Raw genomic sequence first — 16,015 nt, forward strand, 5'->3', positions numbered from 1 at the left:
TGTCTGTTGGGAGTTAACCTGGTGAGGATTCTCCTGGTGTGCGCCTAGTTCTGCCATACTCGACTGTTGTGCTAGCTGATGCTCTAGTTCTTCCCACAGACGGCGCCAATTGTAGTTGCACGATTTTCCTGGCCCAAACCCTATTGATCAGGCCTTGGCCCAAGGCGCAACACATAATAAATACTTGTAGAGGATGGGTCGAAGAACTTAGCCTCAGCGAGCTTAGTCGGATTGATGTATGGAAAATATTGTTGCAGGAATAAAAGCACCAGAATGGATTCTCCACAGAAGATTTTATTTCCTGAGTGCTGAATACATTTCTCGTCCCCCTCTTTGAGGGACTCCATTACATTATATAGCTCTCTTATTCTTATCTGAACCTTACACTTGTTGATCATCTAAGCCCCCACTTGAGCACCTGTCCTATCAGACACCTTTATCACTCCCTTGTGAGTTGCAGTGGCCAAGGTAGAACTGTTCAGGGGTCTTTTCCTCATTAATGCGGCCAAGAGGGTGGTTGTGACACATTTAATGTGGTGGTAGCAGCTTTCCATGAGATATTTTGGGTTTTATTCTTTTTTATATGCTTGGAGGATGAGCTGCAGTGGTTGGGGCGAGCTCCTGGTCTGGACTTCGTAGTGTCCGAGGAGGTGTTATTCCTCGGACAGGTTTCTTTTGCCACAGTTGGGCTTGAATAATGTTTTGGCTATGATTTCTCCTCGGACACGATGCTTCTCGGACGGGCCCGTATTTAACTAGCCCATTATTTTGGGCCGGGCCCCACAATAATTATCTCTATATATTAAAAGGATTCGGAAAGTTAGTTAAAGCATTTTTTACTGTGAAAAATACCCCTAATTGAATTAACTTATCGTTATTCTTGAAACGTAAGAAATGGGGTTAAAACAATAAATTGACAAAAATTAAAAACAAAACTACCCATGTCTATAAAACTACCCCATATTCTATAAAACTTCTCACTTCCCCATGTACACAACCAAAACTACTCCATGTTCCTATAAAATAAAATAAAAAAAAAACAAAAAAAAAAAAAACTACCCCATGTTCTAAAAAAAAAATGACTACCACAAGTTCCTTCAAAAAACTAAACTACAAAAAAAGAGCCTCATTGCATGCGCAAAACACATGTGATAAGGCTCGTATAAATTATGAATTGTAATTTATTTATTAATTTATATTCTCAAGAATAAGAGTTCCCAAACAAACACAAGAAATTAGAACAAAGGCTCTTCAATCGTACTCAGACACCCTCTCTCCATAATTATGGAATTAGAACAATTACATGTGGTGTAGGGATTAATTGAATGGGAAAGATTGAATGTGGAAGAAGCAATTCTGTAGAAAATTAGCAATAATGCGATGCTGTGTTAATTAATAGATTGGACGGTAAAAATATTCTCATTATCTTTCAAAACCTTAGTATTGTTATCATGCTAAAAACAAATAATCTATCTTTGGTGCATTCAATTTCTTACTAGTTATGTAGTGACCCAAAAAGGGGGGGTCTTGCATTCCATGGAATCCCACATCGCCTAGGAAAGCACATAAGAATGTGTTTATAAGGAATGACCTCCCTTCAATGTGTAGAAACCTTTTCCCCCACTGCTGTGTGCTTTGGGGGAGAACAAAACCATGAGGGATACGGGCCTCAAAGCGGACAATATCTACACAGTTGGAGCAAGGTCGTTACAAGTTATCATCTGAGCCCACTAATATCTTCACTTTTTTACTTACAAATAATCACCCTCCAATTCAACAATTTATAAAAATGGCTAAAAGAATTTTGTGAGACCTTATGAACTTGTTTATACACTTATTCAATTAAATCTTCTTCTTTTTTTCTTTTTTTTTGAAAACCTTATTCAATTAAATCTTAAATATATTTAAGTTGATTTTATGCATGTATATACATAAATACTTGTTTTTTTTTTAGAAACCTATATACATAAATATATACTTAAATCAAGCGTCATACTTTGATTAAAAAAGAAAAAATCAAGCATAATGTTATTATGAACATGTTATTATATTTGAACTCTGTTTAAGTGATTAAAATGAGCTTAAGTTTGAGTTGGACTCAACAGCTTTGATTGATTTCTGATAAAAAGAAAAATGGCTCTATTCATTTAAATCCTAGAAGTATTACAAAAATTATAAGAAAAGTTTTGACTTTTTTTTTTAGCCGCCAGTGCTTTTGCAATTTAGAAATGTGTTTCATTATTGCTTGATGCTGCTCCGTTCACACTCACACTTTGTAAATGATTAACACTGACACGACACTGTCAAAGGAAAAAAAAAAAAAAAAGTCTAAAGTTTTTGAATAAAAAACAACATTTTCTTTGGTCATAATTATTGAGGCTAGCTGTGGTGGAATTCTTAGTTCTGCGCTTTGTTGATGCTAACCTGACCTCATATAATTGCTCTTTTTTTTTGTGTGATGCTACCACCATTAAAAGGATAATTACTAGGAAAGTGCTCAACAAGATTACCCTCCTAGATTACTATATATCGAATACGATATTCTAAGCAAGACTCACATCCACAGCTACTTTAGTATTGTTGTCTTGCTAAAAACAAGTATTCTCTATTTGATGTACACAATTTCTTACTAGCTAATAGCTATCATTCGAATTATTTTTTTTATTTATAAATAACTATTTTTCAAATCTTTAATATATTTAAGAAGATTTTTATACTTGTATAAACATAAATATATATTTAAATCTAGCATCATGCTAAGATAAGATAAAATAAAATAAAAAAGACACAGAAAAAAATCAAGCATGATGTTTGTAGGGACACAATTAGTAACGACCCACACAAGATTGTGGGCCCGTACGTAAAGGGCCCAAACAATACAATTTGTAAAGCGTGGGGTTGAAAGGCTAGGCCTTGGTCACCGGACAGTGGTTTAATCGTGGTTTTTATGGAGGTTTATATGAGGGTGGTCCTAGCTATACCTCCCGTCGGTGCTGTTTGTAGAGTTTAGGTCCTCGGACCGTGTCCGAGGAGCATAGTACTCTTCCCATTCTCCCTTTTGTAGGATGACTCCTTCTGGGGAATCCCCTTCCCTCTTGGCTCTCTTTCCCTTTTATGCTGGTATTTTCTTTTCTCTTAGTGTCCACGTGTAAGTTTTACCTTCTGGGGTGCAGACCTGTCCCATCAGTCCATACCTCGAGTGGTTGGGGGTGGTTGTAAAAGCTAAATAGCATGGTGAGGAGTATGGGCCTGTCAGATGCAGGGTTCTGTACTACAGTATTGGCAGCTTTCTCCCTTAACCTGCCCCTGTACTGAGTTTCTCATTTTCTTTAGGCTTCCTGTGAGGTGCCAAGCATAAGATCGTCCTCGGCCATATATTTGGGCCTTTTTGGATTTTTGCTTCTCGTCCTTGGAAATTATTCTCCTCGGCTTGGGTCTTAGGCCCTATTATGAAGTGGGCCGGGACCACAAATTCTCCGGCCCCACAATAGCCCCTCAAAATCCTGCTGCCCGACCTCCTGGTTGGGGAGGAGGGTTTTGGTGACGTTGGGCTCAAACCATGGCTTGCCCAGCTCTTTACTTTATTAATGTCGGTGTTTCTCCATTTGCGTGGGAGGTGCGTCGGATTATGAAACATCCCTCTAGATCTACTCATGCGGTGTCCTCGACGTTTCAGTGCTTGAGGCGCGCCTTCACGAAGATATTCAAATCTTAGGGTTGCAGACGGTGTTGGAAATTGAGCCAAAATCGTCTTGTCTGTAGCATTTCTTGGAAACCTGCAAAAGTTAAATGCCACCAGCTCGCCCTCTATATAAGTAGGATGGGAGGTTACTCCCTTTGCATATAAACCCTTTGGCCCCTTCAAATTCCTAATCCTTCAGTTGTACTCCCAGTCTTCATCTCCAGTGCAATCAACCCTTAGGGTAATATGTTTGAGGCACGAGTGGGGATGAAGAAACCACATCCGCCCCAGAGGCACTGGGTACTTCCGAGGCTCAAGGTGGTGCGATCTGGACGGGGAAGACACAGACTCAAGACAATCCTCCGTTTTTACAAGGTGGGGGTGATATCTCTACCTCTTTCAATCAAAATCCGAAGCAGGTACTGATCGCATCAGATTCCTGGTGCGACATCAGTAGGGTTTCCCGTCGTCAGCACCATCCGCTCTATCGCAAGCGTGGCTAATATGGAGACTCATCAACTTCCTGCGTGGCCACCTACGAATACCCCGCTCCCTGCACCTTTTCTTCAAAGGTGCTAGCCCCACGTTAAGTTCTTCAAAGGTGCTAGCCCCACGTTAAGTTCTTTTGTTGCCTGTGTTATGGGCATGTAAAAGTATTGGGAAAAGGTTTCCTTAGACAACGACTTGGAATTGCTGCATCTCTCTTCTCTGCACTTTTTCTTCTGCTTCTTCTTCACTCCCTTGTATCTTTTCTTTTTGCTTAGGTAGTTAGTTTTTAGTATAAGCTTGTTTAAGCTCTTTCATTGTACGTTGTACTATTTCCTTGTCTTAATAAAAGATGAATCTGTTTCCTTCTAAATATTTTTCTTTTCTGTTGTAATTACTTTGTGAATGGGTGTACTACATGTGTATTTTTCTTTAACGATACTTAGGGCAGGAAACCTTGTAACAAAAAGCTATTAATCTGAACTTATCCACCTTATCAAATATAATAATGCCAACCCACAGTAAATTAAACTTAGCGAGACTAACCGAGATAACAGCTGAGTGTTCTGTAATACGCTTAAGGTAGCCGTCCGAGAATGAGAAACTCAAAATAAACCATCCGAGAGGGTTGCCAAGTAGTGAGGGATTTTGGCCGCGTTTTTTATAACACCTGGCTTCTGATTCGAGGACTGAGGTATGGTTGTACCTGGCCCAAACACAATCGCATTAGTTCCCTTGGTATTGAGGATTCGAGGATAGACCGGGACTTCCATTCGATCTAGGGATTAACCCAATTATTAATGGGTAACCCCTCCATGGGATAGAGTCTGAGGACCATACACTGCCTTGGTTGGTTTTCCCATAGGCTTGAGTCCGAGGACCATACAAGGCCTTGGTTCTGTCCAAAACTTGCATTTTTTCTTTTGAGTAGTTGGTTTCCCCATAGGCTTGAGTCCAAGGACCATACAAGGCCTTGGTTCTGTCCAAAACTTGCATTTTTTCTTTTGAGTAGTTGGTTTCCCCATAGGCTTGAGTCCGAGGACCATACAAGGCCTTGGTTCTGCCCAAAACTTGCATTTTTTCTTTTGAGTAGTTGGTTTCCCCATAGGCTTGAGTCCAAGGACCATACAAGGCCTTGGTTCTGTCCAAAACTTGCATTTTTTCTTTTGAGTAGTTGGTTTCCCCATAGGCTTGAGTCCGAGGACTATACAAGGCCTTGGTTCTGTCCAAAACTTGCGTTTTTTCTTTTGAGTAGTAGGTTTCCCCATAGGCTTGAGTCCGAGGACCATACAAGGCCTTGGTTCTGTCCAAAACTTGCTTTTTTCTTTTGAGTAGTCGGTTTCCCCATAGGCTTGAGTCCGAGGACCATACAAGGCCTTGGTTCTGTCCAAAACTTGCATTTTTTCTTTTGAGTAGTTGGTTTCCCCATAGGCTTGAGTTCGAGGACCATACAAGGCCTTGGTTCTGTCCAAAACTTGTATTATTTCTTTTGAGTAGTTGGTTTCCCCATAGGCTTGAGTCCGAGGACCATACAAGGCCTTGGTTCTGTCCAAAACTTGTATTATTATTTTTATATCATTTTTTTTTTATTTTCAAAGACTAGCCCCTCGACCAAGGTGGGGGGCGTTAGCTTGATGTTGGAAGCCCCTAGAGCTGTCCGTGCCATTGACACTGAGAGGCGTAGCCCCTAGCGGAAATTTATGTCGGGACAACAATAGCGTGTTGCTGGAAATGGAGGAGCTTTCGCAGACCCTTATTTGGCAAAAAGGCTTGACTCCGCCACCACCTGTGCCAATGCGCAAGCCTTCCCACAGACGGCACCAATTGTAGGGACACAATTAGTAACGACCCACACAAGATTGTAGGCTCGAACGTAAAGGGCCCAAACAATACAATTTGTAGAGCGTGGGGTTAAAAGGCTAGGCCTTGGTCACCGGACAGTGGTTTAATCGTGGTTTTTATGGAGGTTTATATGAGGGTGGTCCTAGCTATACCTCCCGTCGGTGCTGTTTGTAGAGTTTAGGTCCTCAGACCATGTCCGAGGAGCATAGTACTCTTCCCATTCTCCCTTTTGTAGGACGACTCCTTCTGGGGAATCCCCTTCCCTCTTGGCTCTCTTTCCCTTTTATGCTGGTATTCTCTTTTCTCTCAGTGTCCACGTGTAAGTTTTACCTTCTGGGGTGTAGACCTGTCCCATCAGTCCATACCTCGAGTGGTTGGGGGTGGTTGTAAAAGCTAAATAACATGGTGAGAAGTATGGGCCTGTCAGATGCAGGGTTCTGTACTACAGTATTGACAGCTTTCTCCCTTATCCTGCCCCTGTACTGAGTTTGTCCTTTTCTTTAGGCTTCCTGTGAGGTGCCAAGCATAAGATCGTCCTCGGCTATATATTTTGGCCTTTTTGGATTTTTGCTTCTCGTCCTTGGAAATTATTCTCCTCGACTTGGGTCTTGGGCCCTATTATGAAGTGGGCCGGGACCACAAATTCTCCGACCCCACAATGTTAATTTTATTTATGAACATGTTTTTATATTTAAGCCATGCTTAACAGTTTTTATATTTGATTCATTTAAATCCTAAAAGTTATAAAGTTTTTTATTTTAGCCACTAGTGATGTAGGAATTTAAAAATGTTGTTTTGACACTACTGCTCGCTACAGCTACTAACTGCGTTCACACTAATCACATACACTCGGTTTCCTGCTCCCACTTTGTAAATGATTAACACAGTATCACGACCCCAACTAAAGTAAAAGAGAAAAAGCTGTCTAAAGTTGGGAATTTCGGCATTTTGCCCTTATTTTTTAAAAATTTAGCAATATGTCACTGTTTTGAAACTATTTAGGTTTAAACCCCTGTTTTGAAACTCGATTTTATTAAAATCGAGTTTCAATCAAAAAACTCTATTGGTAAAAAATCGAGTATGGGGTGATAAAAAAAAAAAAAAAACTTGCATGGAACTTAAGTTCATGAAGCTTGAGTTCCATTTAAAATGCCACTATAGAACTCCCTAAACGCAGCAATAGGTATGGGGTGATCAAACTTAAAAAATAAAAAATAAAAAATAAAAACTTGCATGGAACTCGAGTGCATGGAGCTCGAGTTCCATTTAAAACGCCACAATAGGGTCCCTGAACGTAGCTATAGGTATGGAACTCGAGCTCTATAAACTCGAGTTCCACAATTATTTATTTATTTATTTTTAAGTTTCATTTGGGATAACTCGATTTTAAACTAATCGAGTTTTTTGATTGAAACTCGATTTTATTAAAATCGAGTTTCAAAACAGGGGCACATATTTAAATAGTTTCAAAACAGAGACATATTGCTAAATTTTTTAAAAAATAAGGGTAAAATGCTAGAATCCTCGTCTAAAGTTATAGAATAAAAACCAACTTTTTCTCTGGGCATAATTATTAAGGCTAGCTGTATCTCTCATCACTTTCAGTGCTCCACAAACCCATCTAAATATCCAATATTCCTTTAAATAAATAAATAAATAAATAAAACGTATGGCGGAAGGAGCAATTGTGTAGCAATTGGGTAAAAAGATTCTCATTATCTTTCAAAACCTTTAGTATTACTGTCCTGCTAAAAACAAATATTCTATCTTCTTTGATTCAATTTTGATAAAAAGAAAAATTAGCTCTATTCATTTAAATCATAAAAGTTTTAACTTCCCATAATACGAAATTAAAAAAAAAAAGTTTTAACTACGAATTTGCTTTTGGAATTTAGAAATGTTGTTTCACGCTATAATGCTAACTGCGTTCACACACACACTTTTTAAATGATTAATCAGTGGGAAAAGAGAAAAAGGTAGAAAAAACAGTCTAAAATTTTAGAATTAAAAATTAAAAAAAAAAAAAAAAACTTTTTCTAGTGTTTAAAATGATCCCAAGGAGTTTTCTGTTTGCCTTAACATCTTACACATAAAAGTTGGTGGAAATAATCTAGCGTTTTTCAGTGATGCAAAAAAGTGTTATCCAATATCAAAGTTTCAGTTTTTTTATAAGGAAAATTCAAAAAACTCGGGCTTAAAATTTTATATGTTGTCATTGGTTGGAAAAATGTAATTTAAGATATCTCAGATTTTTCTCAATTTTCCTGAAAGGAATACTCACTGAATAAGATGTAGTATATTTTAGCAGCAAGTAAACTCATACACCAACCAATAACTCTTTTTCATTACTTTCATGTTATCCAAAGCTGTGGTATTTGGTAGAGCAACTTCCACATCTGCCTACTGCAATGCAAATTTGTTCACATTTGATATTGTTCTAGTATAATTCTTTCTTAGAGTAATCAACAACCTCTCCTCAATTAAATCCTTGTTATAATCTCATATGGCTTATATGATATCGTTACTTAAAAGGAATATATCTACCTCACTCTCTCGCCATTTTAATGAAATTGTGAATTACTAGTTGTTCGAGTAATTAAGGGGGAGTTTAGACTCACACATAAGGGGGGTGATTAAGTTCACCACTTTCAAACGGCTTAAGTTTTAGATACAATTAGTAATTTAACCATCTATATAAGCTATCATTAATATTTTACTAGAAAAATCTCATGAATTATCACCTTGCACGTAGTATGTGACAAGATTTCACAGTACAACTCTTTTTCTTTTCTTTTTTTCTCAATTTTATTTTCTATAGCCTAGTGTGCATCAAAAGCACCAATATGCTTTAGTTTAAAGTCACAAAATTCTATGGACAACTTTAAATTTATGCTTCGTTTGATTTCCGAGAAAGAGTGAAAACAGAAAAACAAATAAATAATAAAAAATAGTTTCAACATCAATGTATTAGTAGCCACCCCATTGGCTGCACAGGTTCTCTCTCTTTTTTTTTTTTTTTTTTTTTTTTTTTTTTTTTTTTTTTTTTTTTTTTTTTTTTATGAACAAAAAATGGGTAGAGGAGATGACCTGAGTTAGCGTCTTTTACCTTAATGTGATCATAGTAACACTCTATCCGTTGGGCCCAGGCATGTAGGAACAAAAAATCCGAATAAGTCATAACTATACACCCAATTCCATCGAGAACACTAGTGAACCTGCACAGGTTGTTAAATCCATCCATCTCTGCCTCATATATAGCCACCAATATTCATTAGTTATTCTCTTTTCATTGTTTTGCTTCATATTCAAGAGCTTTCAATGTCATTGAATATCTAAATTTTTATATATATATATATATATAAATCAGAGAAGAGTGTGGCATTGAAACCAAAAAGATTGTAGAGATAGTTCTACAAAAATCAAGCATCATCTTGCAATAATTTGAGCAATACGCCTCTCACCTTCTTTTCTTATTTATGATAATTTTTTGTAACAAACAGTTTTGAATTTTCAGAATATTTATTGCAACATGTCACATGTATCAATCCTTGTGTAGGGACAGCTTGGTCTATGAACTTTTAATTTTTATAGCAATAATAATTTTTAACAGGTTGTTTGATATTCCTAAAAAGAAAGAAAAACCGTGGCGGAAGGAGCTTCGTTTGATCTTGTAGGGAAAGTCCTTGAACTGCTGGGCCCTCTCATTGTCCAAGAGGTCAAACTAGCCTTTAGTGTCAAAACTGATGAAGCGCGACTTCGTCAGTCGAATTGAACGTGCCCAGATGAATCCAAATCCTCACCTAGATGCCTGTGAATTTGACGAGACTGCTTCCGTAACGATGGTCACCGGTGTGGTGCCTGCCACAGCACCTTCGATGCCAAAGTCAGAACGGGAGAGTATATTGTAAAATGAAACAAAATAGTAAAATGGCAATCGCTATTGTTTTAGAGTATCTGTGTGTTTTTTGTACCTTGTGGTGGTAGTGTAGGGAGCTTTATATATGTTGCTCTGGATTCTAGCCGTTGTGCTTGGCATTGTGATGTTAATGTCTTCCTTTGGTAACGCCTCCTGCCTTGTAATAGAACTTTTAATGTGCTCTCAACGGTCTGTACAATTGGTTCTATAATCGTCCAAGGCATTATTGGTGGCATTGAATGATCCACCTGTCTTCATCAGTGACATGAGTAGGGGTTAGGCTCTTCACTGGGGGATGGTCTCGTCAGTAAGGCTTATCTCGTCTGTAGACAATTTCGTCAATCCTATCAAAAACTGAGATGGAAAATCTAATGAACACAGTCTCATATTTTTGTAATTTATTAATTTTGGTAATTTTATGTAATTTTTGTTATTTTAGGTTTATGGCATTTATTTCCTTGTTTTTAAGAGCCTTTAATGTTGTTTAGTCAAATTAGGATTTGTAGGTTTCCTACCTACCTTATGTTTTTTTTTTTTTTTTAAACATCTTATGTTTTCTATTGGATTCTAGATTTATCACCTTGTGGATTGAAGAGACTTCTTGTGGATTTGAGGTTTGCTACCGGAAACTAACAATTTAGTTTGTTTCATTAAAAACAAATATCGTGTGTGATTTCTTCAGGCTTCAGCAACACCATCAAGTCATATTTTGATTAAATGTTAGAATAGATAGTTCCATATTCAAAGTCAATCATAGTAAAAGATTATTATAATAATTATCATAATCTCTAAATTTCAAATTCAAAGAAAAATAAAGGGAAATGCTAACGAATACTCTTAGGACATTGGTTAATAATTTATTTAAAAAAAATTTTATGGAAAAGAAAAAACAATTAATATTTTGACGATTTTTTTCCATTTATCATAAAAGTGGCGTCAAAACTTTCTTAAAATAGATTGTTAACCAATATCCTAAAGATACTCGTTAGCATGATCCAAAAAAAAAAGAAAAAAAAAATCATATTTTGTTAAAATTTATCATGTATTGTATGCATTATTGACTAGTTAATTTGTTTATTTTGGATAAATAAAACTTTGAAAAGCTCACATTTAAAAAAAAAAATATAGTTGCACTTTTACAAAACCTTTTATATACATATATATATATATATATATATATATAACCCAAACCCAACCCTTACGCACCCTACTAAGTCCCACAAAAGATGTGTTCTTTGTATAAATGTATTTATATATATACATATATATTAGAGGTATATAAAGATATATTATTAAAAATAATAGTAAATTTGTTTTACTGAAAAAAACAGCTTTCTTTTTGTTTTGTTTTTGTTTTTAGTAGATATATATTCACTATTTTTTAACAAGAAAATATATGATGGTGAAAAATATCAAATTTAGAAGATGTAATTTAGAATTTAGCTTAATTTGATTTTATTGCTAAAATACAACTGGCCGGAAAACCCGCATTTTCAAGACATGCACATGTCCATCAAGCTATTTCACATTAATATAATAACAAATCAGCTCATAGAAAATTGTAACTTGATAGTACAAAACCTTCATAGTTTATTATTTTTAACAGTATTTCACATGAAAAAGGACCTCTGTTTTTCTACTGTCTTTCTGGTGAGCGTGTCATGCGTGCATGTAGGACAAATTGCTCCGACTATCGTGTAAGGTGTTTTTTAAAATCACTGGCCGGCTACAAAAAACAGAGAGAAAAGAAAGAAAAGAAAGAATATTGGCCTTGCATATTTTCAAACAAACATTGTTTTAGTTCTTCAATGCATATTTTCAAACAAACATTGTTTTAGTTCTTCAATGTACTCAAGAGGAAAATGCCATGCGCATTGTTAGCATAGAATCTAGTCCCGATCAACTTGTAATTTGTAGTTTTTAAAAATAGATGTGGGTGAAGATCGAGATAATTTCTACCTCCTCCTGCATATGCATGTGGGTATCTTTTCTTTTATTTTTTTTTAAGATGAATGCGAGGTACAAAATATTATGCCAGAAATACATGTAAATGAAAATATGTATAATGTTATTTAAAAATTGAAAATGTATATTTAAAGTATTCTACCAAATAGGGCCTAGATCGAGGCAATTTCCACCTTCTTCCAGCATATGCATGTGGGTATCTTTTCTTTTATCTTTATTTAAGATGAATGCATGTGATTGTGATTATCAAGGTACAAAATATTATATCAGAAAAATTAGTATTGTTTCTATAACCAATGAAAATTTTTATGCTAAATGAATTGAAGGGTTTTCTTTCTTCCTTGCTCATGTATGAATTTTTTTTTTTTTTTTGGTCAGAATAAGTTAGAAAAAAAAAATTACTAGTATTTAGTAGTATGGAAATTTTAATTACATAAAATTTTTATTTTCCTTGTAGGTCATCAAGAGAAGATCCTATCTAGGATCTTGATCGTGACAACCTTGACTTTTGGGCATTCCTCCCTTTAAAGTTTCTGTTCAAGGAATTATTAAGGATGGTGAATCTTGGGCATGCTGTTCATTTTGCAATCAATCCTTGACAAGGCTTTGGGAATACCAATAGATGTGAGTGTTGCAGGTCCCAACTCCCCCAATTATATATTCATATACCTTCGTGAGGTTAACCTCAATTGCACAACTTGGGATCAAATAGGTTTTATCATAGTTCTTTTCAAATTCTTGAGCCAGGAATGTGTTTTCCCAATTCTCTTTTTCTGAACAGAGAATTACAACATGCTATTATACACATTGTGATGGCAAAACTGTGGCAAAGAAAGACCCTCAATAATCATGGGGTTTCATTCCATAAAATAGAACTGGCAAATCCATTTCCAATTCACCGACACGTCTAATATATAATCATTAGCTACTCTTGGAACGTAGGTGATCATGATAGAGATATTCTAAGCCAATAACACAGATCACCTTAAAAATTATAACATGATGTTTTTCCATTAAATTATTAAAGACTAGTGACAAAACTTTAATAGTTAATTATCTATAACAATATTTTTAATTTAAAGACTTCTCTTTTTCTACTTTGGGCGGCTATAAAAAATAGAGAGAAAAGAGAAAATGACCAAGGCAACTTTTTAACACAGATCAACTTTGAATTTGTCATGCTTAATTTTAAACAAACATAGTTAGCTGCCTATGTGGAAAGATTCAACTACTCCGTTTATCTTTGTCTTAAGAATATGTATTGTTAATTTAGAGGAGGAGTCAGGAAAAATATGTATTATCTCAACAGAATATAAACCAAAACCACGTTGTATGACTCAATTGTAGATACATACAGTATATGAGTTTAATCTTTTATTATTAACCAAGAATCTTAACCTACATATTTTTAAACATACATTGTTTAGTGGACAAGGCAGCGCATTGTTAGAAAAAAAATACAATCAAATTGGCATGGAATTAAAGCTAACAAAAACTAACACGGAAAATCAGAATTTAGCAGGTGAGAAATAATTAATCTTGATAAGAATAAAAGTATCAGTAGCCAGGAAGACTAAGCTTGCTATACAACGTTTGGGAAACCATTCTTGCCCCAAACCCAACCCTTACACACCCATACTAATTACAACGAAAAGATGTGTTCTTTGTATAAATGAAATTTGTAATTTAGCTTAATTTTTGTTTATTATTGCTAATGCTAACTTACTAGATTCATAAAATACTATCGGCAAACCCATTTTCAAGAAATGCTTCTGTCCATCAAGGTATTTCACATTAATAGAAACAAATCAGCTTATATAAAATCGTAACTTGATATTTCTTTAGTAAATTATTTAAAACCCTTAAATTAATGAAAACCAGTAACAAAACCTTAAAAATATTTTACTCCAAATACCTCTCTTTTTCTACGTCTTTTGTGGGTCTTTTGTGAGTGTGTGTATGTAGGACAACCTGCTCCGAGTGTTGTGTGACGGGTTTTTTAAAATAGCAAAAAAACATAGAGAAAAGAAAGAATATTGGCCAAGCTTCTCTTTACTTTTTTTTTATTTTTTTTATTTTCAATGTTTCAATCAGTTCTTCAAGCAAACCCACACAAACCAAGACCAACCCACACCATAAACTCAGATTAAACCACCATCAAGACCTCCCCACGTCGCCGCCATCAATCATTGACCCAAACCCACACCACCACCATCGAAACCATGCCACACGCCACATGCCAATCTCGCCACGCTATGAACTCCGGTGGCATGCTTTGAACGAGAGAGAGAGATGTGAGAGAGGGAGAGAGAATTGAGGATGAAAGGATGGAGTGGGTTTTTTGTGAGAGAAAGAGAAAGCGCACAGCGCCTGAGAGAGAGGGAGGTGAGAGTCAGGTAGAGAGGAGAGAGAAAAAACTATTAAAAAACTAAATACACATTCTACAGTACCCGTGTAAATTTACATGGATATTGTAGCTAGTTGATAATTTTACAAAAGTTTACATACTTTTAAACGGACTGATGTGGAGTGTTTTTTTGTTCAAAATGTGTATAAGTGGTCAAAATGTGTATTTTACTCATTTATAAAAGAGCTGATGTGAATGCTCTTAGAAGTCAGGACAACTCACTAACCCTGACTCTACGACTTGCGTGCCGAAAACGATTCTTTTCGTACAAAAACATTGGAAAGTTTAGGTATTTATTTTGTTGAAATTGAAAACATTTTGTTGAAAGTATTATAAATAAAGGTAAAAGTTAACTGAAATAGTATAATGAGACTTCTGAATAATACCAAAAAATATAGTGAGACCTATAAATAATAGCAAAAATAACCTAAATAGTAAAATAAGTGGGCAAATTTTTTCCGTGCAAAACGCACACTTAATTAGGCAATTAGTACTACCACCGTTAATTAAAATAAAATGGTCAACAACATAATATTAGTATGCAGTAGATTACTCTAAAGTAAAGACTAATGTGTGTATATATATATATATATATATATTACTGCACACATGTCTGCAATCTAACATGTTTAGGGTCCGTTTGGATATAACTTATTTTGCTGAACTGAAAATTGAAAACACTGTAATAAAATAATTTTTAAATGTGTGAATAGTACCATGAGACCCATTTTGAATATTTTTTTTTTAAAAGTGGTTGTGGGTCCCGTGAACAGTGCATAAATAGTAATTTTTGTCTCTGCGCAATGAATCCATGTGCATGAATAGTGCGGTTACTGTTCATGCACGCTAAAAAAAAAGGACAAAACGCAAACGTAGCAAATTATAAACTAAATCCAAACACTCAATTAATAATACTAGCCACTGGACAGAAGCTAGACCCATATTAATGTACCTATTATAAATTAGCCTTATCATACGCACTTTGCGTGTGCAAAGAGTTTTTTTTTTTTTTTTGGTCTAGTATCATAATTTTATTTTTTTATTTATAAAAATTTGGTATAAGTTTATTTTGAAAACATGAATTAATAAAAGAGTGTATTATTTTGTAGGAATTTTAAATAGAGTTGGAGACATATTTTTATCAAATTGTCCTCAAGTTTTTTCTATGTTAAACATAACGTTTAAGAGTATTTCTAAACCACATAAAAGTTCAGTAAAAAAAAAAAAAAATCATCTTATAAACAATATAGATATAATCGGTGAACTACGGTATGATTAAAATATAATATTTCTTTTTTCTTCACACCCTTTTTTTAATTAAACAATTACAGATGTAATTAAAATTTGTGAATCATAATTGAAGCCTTTTAGCTTTGATGTCGATCCTACACTTTTTTTTCTCTTTCATTTTTGCATAGAAAGTTTTGGTTAGTATATATATATATTTTAATGTGTATTTGTTTGTGTTCTGGTGTAATCTTTTTGTTTAAATCCTTTCTTAATTTTAAATAATATTTTTTTCATTTTGGTTTTTTTAGATATTGATTTTTAAAATTTTTGTAATATATTAAATTAAAAAATCAAAATTATGTCATTTTAGGAGACACTAACGACATGATTCTATCGACCACAATAAGAGGACAACATTGAATAAATTTAAAAGTTAGATTACTAAATTCAAGAACAAAATTGAAATGAACAGATTAAATTAAGTTTT

At 34.9% G+C, this 16,015-nt stretch overlaps 1 protein-coding gene across 1 annotated transcript in view; it reads left to right on the plus strand.

Annotated features, from left to right (window-relative positions):
• Positions 1-16,015, plus strand: part of LOC126724202 (putative disease resistance protein RGA4) — a 213,346-nt gene that overhangs the window by 30,658 nt on the left and 166,673 nt on the right. The window lies entirely within an intron of this gene.

The sequence above is a fragment of the Quercus robur genome, chromosome 4, assembly GCF_932294415.1.
Source record: "Quercus robur chromosome 4, dhQueRobu3.1, whole genome shotgun sequence".
NCBI lineage: Eukaryota > Viridiplantae > Streptophyta > Magnoliopsida > Fagales > Fagaceae > Quercus > Quercus robur.